This window comes from Camellia sinensis, chromosome 7, assembly GCF_055761805.1.
Source record: "Camellia sinensis isolate YWXY chromosome 7, ASM5576180v1, whole genome shotgun sequence".
NCBI classification, from domain to species: domain Eukaryota; kingdom Viridiplantae; phylum Streptophyta; class Magnoliopsida; order Ericales; family Theaceae; genus Camellia; species Camellia sinensis.
The window spans coordinates 150176430-150184985 of NC_138967.1; the positions used below are offsets into that span (position 1 = coordinate 150176430).

Below are 8556 nucleotides of genomic sequence, written 5' to 3' on the forward strand. Positions count from 1 at the left end.
AAAGGAGTGCAGATCGGCCAACACTTTTGGCCGATGGCAAGAAAACAAGGTCAATGGCATCAAGCCTTGGCCGATGGGTTGAGGGAATGGCTAACAAGCCACCCTCTTCCCTCAAAAGCAAAACACAAGTCCTTGGTCCACAACCAAGCACAAAACAGACACTACAACAAGTTAGGTCTTGAATGACGAATTTTTTTTGTCTCGAAAGAGCTAATTTCGTCACTATAGATATTTGTGACGAAATATTTTCGTCACCAGCTTCGTCATTGAATGTTTGTCACTAAAAACCACCATGACGAAAAATAATTTCGTCACCAATGAAATTAGTTCAGTGACGAAATTTTTTGTCACCAATAAAACAAGATTTTGTCGCCAAAAATTCTCATTTTCGTCACCAAATAATTATTCAATACCATATTTATAATTTTAGTTGACGAATAAATTTGTCACAAATGTTGATCATTGATGAGGAAATAATTTCGTCATAGTAAGATGTAAAGGTGACGAAATTTTTCGTCTCCAAAAGTCATACATGGGTGACGAAATATATTTCGTCGCAAATATATTTATATACGTGACGAAATATATTTCGTCATCAAGCAACAAAATCAACGAAAACTTCCATATATGCACTGCAATAAATTTTGTCATAAAAAACGTTTATTAATGACGAATAATCACTTGTCATAATAACAAGTACAAATGACGAAACAAATTCGTCACTAAACCTGTTCCATATTTTATATTTCAATTTTAATTATTATTTCACAAATATCCCTGCTCATATCCCAATAACCTTTTAATTGTACTAAGAAATCACTAGCTATTATACATCACTCCACAAAAAAAATCAATAAACAATTTATATTATAAATCAAAATGTATCCATCAAACAACTTTAATAATATAAACCATTAAGTATAACAAAAAAATCACCAAAACAAATCCCAAAATAAACTAACGTGAAATCCACAAAAAAAAAAAAAAAAAAAACAAAAAAATCAACACTCAATCTTGATTTGCAACTACAACTAAGTATCAGTTTAGGAAACAAAATTCAACAGTTGATCTTCATTTGCAAGTATACTTCCAAACGTCATCAAAAACCAATCTGCAAAGAAAATAGATAAAGAAAACATTAATATATTATCAATTACATCTAAACTCATACATAAATAATTTTATTTTATAAACCAATTTAGTAGAAATGCATTTAACAAATCAGAACTTCAAAGAGTTGAGGTGATCCTTGATGATAAAGCAACACAGATAACATAAGATGCCAAAAGATTGCAAGAATACCATATATCACTATCACTAATGGCAGAATATATATATATATATATATATATATATATATATATATATATATATATATATATATAATAGCTCCAAAATAGCATTGAGGTACATTTGATTCACGACAATGGGTTTTTCATGCATGTTGGGTTCTAATCTTTGAAAACAACCACCAAACCTAATTCTCTCTCACAAGTTAAAAATCAACAATCAAACTTTTGCATGCCAATCATAATAAATCATAGTCAAAAAATAAAATATGCATATTTTTCTAAATGTATAAAGTGGTCTTTCCTATAAAGCAAAAGCCTCTTAACAATTGATCCAACAAAAATCTCTAACTTCTCAGATCAGATTAACATCTTTTCTGCACAATGTGTCAACCATAAAATTCCCTTAGCTCTTATTTACATTGTTCGAAACAAGTGATCAATATATTGCACCAAAAGCAACAATTCAGTCAAGAGTAATTGCAAAATTTTTGCAAAAATAGGTGTATCTTCACAAAATAAGTGAAAACGCATATTTCATTTAGTTAAAAAAAAAAAAAAACAAATGTTTCCTATAGTTTCTCACTCCCAAAAGAATCTATAAACAGTCTGTTAGCAATTTACATACAAAAACCTACAACTTCTCTCAAAATATTTTGATCAGTAGAATTCAACACAACAACCTTGTAAGACTTTTGGGTTGTACCATTGAAACCCCTCAATGTCTTCTTGTTTATGAATTTGTACCCAACAAAAGCATTGATCAAATCGTCTTTGGTAAGGAATCACTGTGATTTTTTATTTTTCATTTATAAACATGCTCATGATTTTTTTGACTCTTTGGTTTTTAATTTTGGCTGCTTTTGGCTAATATTATTTATATATTTCTTTGTATACATTTTAAAGAACAGGAATCTTACACAAATGAGGTGCAAATAAATTTATCTGAAGCAAAATGACAACAGCAAGTCCTAGAAACTGAATTACAAAGATTAGTTCTTTTCTGATAGAGTGGCTCCTAACTGGGAGTTGAATTCTGCACCTCCCTTTTTGTGGGTGTCAAGATATGCAACTCAAGCTAACACCATGTAAAAATAAAGTTTGCTAAATATTCCTCCTTTGCTTCTTATATAGTCCAATAAAGCACAATGAAGACAATATATGATTGGTTGGCTAACACGAATTGAATGTTTGTGTCAAATAACAAGGACAACACCACTAAGAGGGAGAAGTTAAAACCTCAAGAACAAGAGATAGACCAACAGATATGAATGTAAGTTGTGAGAAAGCACATGATCTCAAGAAAAGACTTCTTTACCCAAGACAAAGTGGTTGAAATGTGGCTTCACTAAGTTGAGTATAGGGAAAACCTTCAAATGGATCAATCTATTAAAAGTCCTTATTATGCTAAACCATCCTAATGATATATACAAAACAGCAGCAATCATAAAGTGATATACAAACTTGACCAACCCACTGCCTGAGACTCAATAAGTGTTCCTTCATTTCTTCTACAGTGAAAAACTCAATCAAATACACACCCATTATTAATCACATCACTAACTTAGAGCAACTCTAACACTGCCTAGCAAAAATACACAAAAAAGTAAACACATAGTCTTGTCTCTACTTTGGTTAGTGTGTATTTTAACTAGGGTCATGCTAAGTAAGAATTTTGATAATGAATCTATTATCATTAAATACATCTTCAAACTTGTTACATCTTAGTTAATAAGTAGTCAAACTGCTGTACTTTAACTAGTATATACTAACCAACATGAAAAAAATAAAAAGATAAAACAAGCGAGACTTACCAAAAAGGCGATGTACGAGTTCATAGGATACCTCCTCTTCTAAATTGTCCTATGAAACCTTGCTTCTTAAGAAACTCCATTATGCTAGATGTCATCTCTAAATGCTCCTCAAGCGACTCCAAAAAAGACAATACGGCTGTCCAAATAGATTCCAACAATTAGTTTTTAGGTACACCAACATAAATTTTAACCAAGGTGATTCATTGCTTAATAAACACTCTGAATTCATGTTTTCTAGTAGTACTAATGAAATTACTACCATCTGGAACAAAGGAATGCTACCCCCCTATCTTCCATAACCATAGCAGATATAGACTAGAGGCTATACGGAATGAGTCTTGAACTATGGCACTATGGATCCCTTTGTTTAGTTGTCATTTGTGCTGACACAGGCACTAATGAATCAAATTCAGTAACATTCAAGATCCAAAATTAGCATCAGTAAAATTCAAAATGAAAAGTTCAGTTTCATTGCGATAATCTTGGTAATTCTCTGCTTTACCATCTACCCATTTCTCCACTGCATTTATACAGGGAAAGATGTCAATTAATAAGATAAAAATCACACATCATCAATGCTTACAATAGTTTGGCAAAGTTTTGGGTTATGCTTCACTACGACATACTTGGTAATTTTTTTTCTTTTACCAATAACTCAATTCATTACTCAAATTACACAGGGTGAATGTTGAACTATGTAACAGATATTACAAATGATCCAAAATGAATTAGGATTAATAGAATTGCATAGCATGATTACCTGAGCGATATTCAGACTGATGCATTCAATCCTAGAGATCACAATTGGAGAATATCAGATCCAAATGAAAGCAATTATGGGCCCAATGCTGAGATGTCTTTTGCCATTTTATATCTTTCCACTTAGAACTTAAGGCCTATCTTGTCTCCATAAACAGCTGTTACAACTAATTTTAGCATGAATCTAACAAATGTAAGTCAGCATAACATTTTAGATAATTAGATAGTCCATTTCAAATCATTAAAAATTACCACAATAGCACATCCCATCATGGAAATGGTGGAACCTCATGTCAATGGTGGAACCTCATGTCATCTCTAACTACAATCTAACTACAATCTCCCTACCTATGTATGTTATATGGTAAGGCTAAATGAAAAGAAAATAAATAAAAGTTCAGACACCACATAAACAAAGAGAGATGGGGTCTGTGAACTTGCTAACAGAAGGAGACCTCAAAACAGCCTGCAAGGAGGAACTACTCAAAGAGAAGATGCCCACAGCCAACTAAAACAAAGGCAAGAAATAATGGCAGTAGTAGGCATCAGGTATCTACAAGGATCCTCAAATAGCCAAGCATGGTATCCAAGAAGAATCAGGAGGCTAGTTCAACTAGCAAGGATGATCACAAAAGCAAAGGAATCAATCCAAATCATAACCTAAGTAATCGATTTTATTTTTTTATGAATAACCTAAGTAGAAAAACCTATAAAATAAATACATATTAAAAAAATACTTAGAAAATATTCAGATAAATATATTTATAAATCACAGTCATTCTAGATAAGATTCACATCATACTAATTTTAAATGTATATCATATAATTCATTTTCAGATAAAATTTCAGATACCTTTTTTTGTGAATATCATATATCATATATCAACAATACTAATTTTACAGCAATACTAATTTTATTCACAGATTCTTTCACAAAATTTTGTTGAAAGATTCATTAAATCACCAACCATGTAATTCTTTAACAAAATTTTTAGATAATGTCTCCAAAAATTCTACTCAAAAGTTAAACAAGAAAAACAAAAAAAGAATGGGATCCTAGTTTCTATTAGGTATGGAAAAAGTAATTCATGCATACATGTCAATCTGTTAATAATCAAAGCAATCTTTTCTCCAGAACAATAGAGAGGAAAAAAAAAAAACTCAGATTTGAAAAAAAAAAAAAAAAAAGACGACCATCCTAACTAAATGAGATAATAGACCTGATGTCATCCAAGTAAAGACCAAGACACAACACAAGGCCTGCAAGTATTAAATAGCTGTTGGCTGGAACTCAGGAAACTTATTGTTTTTTGAAACTTAACCCAGTGGAAATCTCATCCAACAATAGCAATTGCAGGAACATATGTTTCTTCATCAAGATTCCCCAAAGCCTATGAATAAACACAATGAATATAACAAAGGTTTATTGTCGATTTGCTAGAATAAAGAAAAATTAGTAAAGAAGATATACATACTTATCAAGACCGTTAGAAAAATCAAGTGTATTATCATATGAAATAACAAACTCTGAAAAATTGCAAATGTATGACCTGTGACAAGCAAGAGTTCCATGCTAACCCAAAATCCTAGCCATAATAAGTAAACAAGTTGATGGAACCCATTTTTGAAACTTGTATGAAAACTCTTTGATATTAAACAGGAACATTAAAAATAAAGGTCATACCCAGTGCACAAGGTTCCTAATTACAACAGGGGCTGAATGAATTAATAGTTAGGCAATCTTCCCCCACTTGGTTTGTGAAGAAGCTAAATTATCAAAGATGGAGGCTTTTCAAATAGGATGAGACTCAAAGCAAAAATAATTAAGCAAACATTAAACTGGAGGCAATAAACTTAAAAGTTAGATTTACAACTACTACAAGACACAGTCACTTAAGTTGACCAAATGTATTGGGGAACACAAAATATGCCTACGTCTCCACATAACTAAAATGCAACTTGGTCATTGGTATGATCTAATGAAACCACTTGCATGTATCAAAATAGATGACAGAGGAAATGGATGATAATGCTGTGACTTGACTTGTTTTTCTTTAGAGAACAATGGGGTTTGTACATTTTATTCATTTGAGCTCCTATTATTCTTTGAGAATTTGTTGGAAAAGATGTTGTACGTGGAATCTTATTTTGGGTATTCCTCTTTTTCTTTCTTCCGTATCCCAGAATTTTCTCTGCATCCAAAGAGGGCATTATTGATGGAAGAAATTATGCTTCACTGTTGATGAATCCCAGAATAGTAAATGAACCTTTTCAACCTAGTAACAGGTTGAAAGATCTCATGGAGACTACAAGGATGCTAATGACTGATTTAATAAATATTTATGCTAAAAGAAAATTTCTCAACACAATCAAGATAGCACTTCATTCCACCTTATAGGCATCAAACCAACCATAATTGCCACAAACAAAATATGATTCTTGTCGTTCAAGAAACTACCAAATAGAAGAAAATGCTCACAATCAAAGGCCCCAACTTGGAAAAAAATACTAAGCAGATTGCATGTTGCATGACTAGCAATCAGCACCATTCTTATCTCCATACTCACTCCAAAATAGCATAGAGAAAAGTACAATTGTTATTGGTACAAAACTATTATATTTATCTTACTAACCATTGATTGCCTATAATTGTATTGAATGTGCAAAATTCAATATTTACAAAAGTGAATAGATGTTTCCAAAGACAATTAGATGCAACATGAGCAACCCCAACAATCAGGAAAACAGACAAACTACCCAAAGTGATATAAAAAGATAATACATTAGACGGAAGCACTAGTTTCTTAACTCCTGATTTCTTATCTTTTTGTTTCAATGTGTAAATGTATTCCATTCAAGCCTTCAAGGCACCAAAAGGGGGCCACAACACAAACCATGTATGAAACATTAAAAAGAATAAACAAAATCAAAAGAATCCATCTATCCGACAAATCTAAAAGCTTCCACGTAGGGACTTTCCCTCCCTAAAATCTTTTTCACCCATAGCCAACAAACAGAGAGCCAAGTGACACCTATACATGCATATGTATACATAATTTTACTTGCATACATGTAAACTACATTATCGTATGTATATTTTCCTAATAAATATAGTGATCTTGTCAGTGAACCTAAAAACAAGAAGTAATTACAAACACTTGAACTACCAGCAATTATAAAGGGCCCACATCTTAAGCAGCAGATGAAGTGAAGAAGTGCCAAAGTACAACCACTCAAATTCATCGAGCCGGAGTTCAGGTTGTTTGCATAAACTTTTATTAGTAATCTTAACAACCATCCCGTAGAAAACATGAAAAAAAAAGATAGATGCATATATATAAAACTACTGTCACATAAATTTTATCCTAATTGAAGTCACTTATAATGAGAAGAAGCTCCATTTCATACACGGGCTAAGTACAATCTAAGTGCCTCCAAGCCATGTAACATTTTAAAATCATCAAAAGGAATGGGGAAAAACAAACAAACAAAAAATAGCCTTTCAAATTACCTGATTTAGAGAATTTTTTATTCCATCCTATTTACTATTTTTTATTTTTGACAAGTAACTCAAATTACCAGACCAATTTTCTTCAATGCACAGTTCAGTCAAGACTTGAGAGTTCAATCACAAAGACAATTCACATTGTAATCAAAGAATTTACAAAACATGATGATTGAATCAGAGAGAGAGCATAAAGAAAGCCACGTACCAAATCGGGAAAAAACAGCAACGGTGAGAGGAGAAGCAGCGCTGGAATGGCCAACGGCGACGACTAGCAAGAGCAGTGGCGGCGCCGATCAGCAAGGAAAGAAGGAGGATCAAGAGGGAAGATGGAAAGGCACGTCGATCGGTGGCCATCGGCGGTAGAGGCGAGATGGAGAGGCGCTAGAAACCCCAGGAATAAATTGACCAGCTCTTTCTCTCTCTACCAAAGCAATTTCTGAGCTTATATAGAATATCGGAATAATTATTTTATATCAAAAATTAAATTGAAAATATATATATATATACATATATAATCACACTTATTTTAAAATGTGTGATTAAAAAAAAATTATCCCACTCATTAAATTAAGTGTGATTAAAAAATCATTTTAATTTTTTTAATCACATTTCTAATAAAAGTGAGATGTTTTTAATTCTTCTTATGTGATCTTTAATCACATGTTAATTAGAAAGTGTGATTAAAATATATATATATATATATATATATATAATCACACTTAATTGAAAAGTGACATAAAAAATAAATATTATCACACTTAATCAAATCAAGTGTGATTAAAATATCAATATAATTTTTTTTATCACACTTTCAATAAAATTGAGATGTTTTCATTTATTAAAGTGTGATCTTTAACTGTTTTTATAGTAGTATGTCTGCCCTTTCCCTCCCTACTATACCACCGCTAGCCCTCCTTCTCTCACACCGCACCTCCATTACACCATTCCATCCCCATCACAGTGCCACCACGTTACTAAAAACCCTTACCCCACCATTAAACAACTGAGTGTGAGAGAGAGAGAGAGAGAGAGAGAGAGAGAGAGAGAGGCCATACCTTTGTGTGTTTTGCAAGAGAGCACCAAAAAAAAGGAAAAAAGGGGTGGGGGAGAATTAGTAGGGTTCCTTTTTTTCATTATCGCCAAATCTCAAAGTTCCCCTTTAACATTGGTTGGTGATAAAATAATT

General features: G+C 32.2%; 1 long non-coding RNA gene across 1 annotated transcript; it reads right to left on the reverse strand.

Annotated features, from left to right (window-relative positions):
• Positions 1–891: 891 nt before the first annotated feature.
• LOC145794823 (uncharacterized) lies at positions 892–7770 on the reverse strand. The gene is made up of 4 exons (XR_014334761.1): positions 7576–7770; positions 3864–4020; positions 3104–3219; positions 892–1111 (listed from the first exon to the last, which is right to left on the reverse strand). It is a non-coding gene; the product is annotated as an uncharacterized LOC145794823 (long non-coding RNA).
• Between the last annotated feature and the right edge of the window lie 786 nt (positions 7771–8556).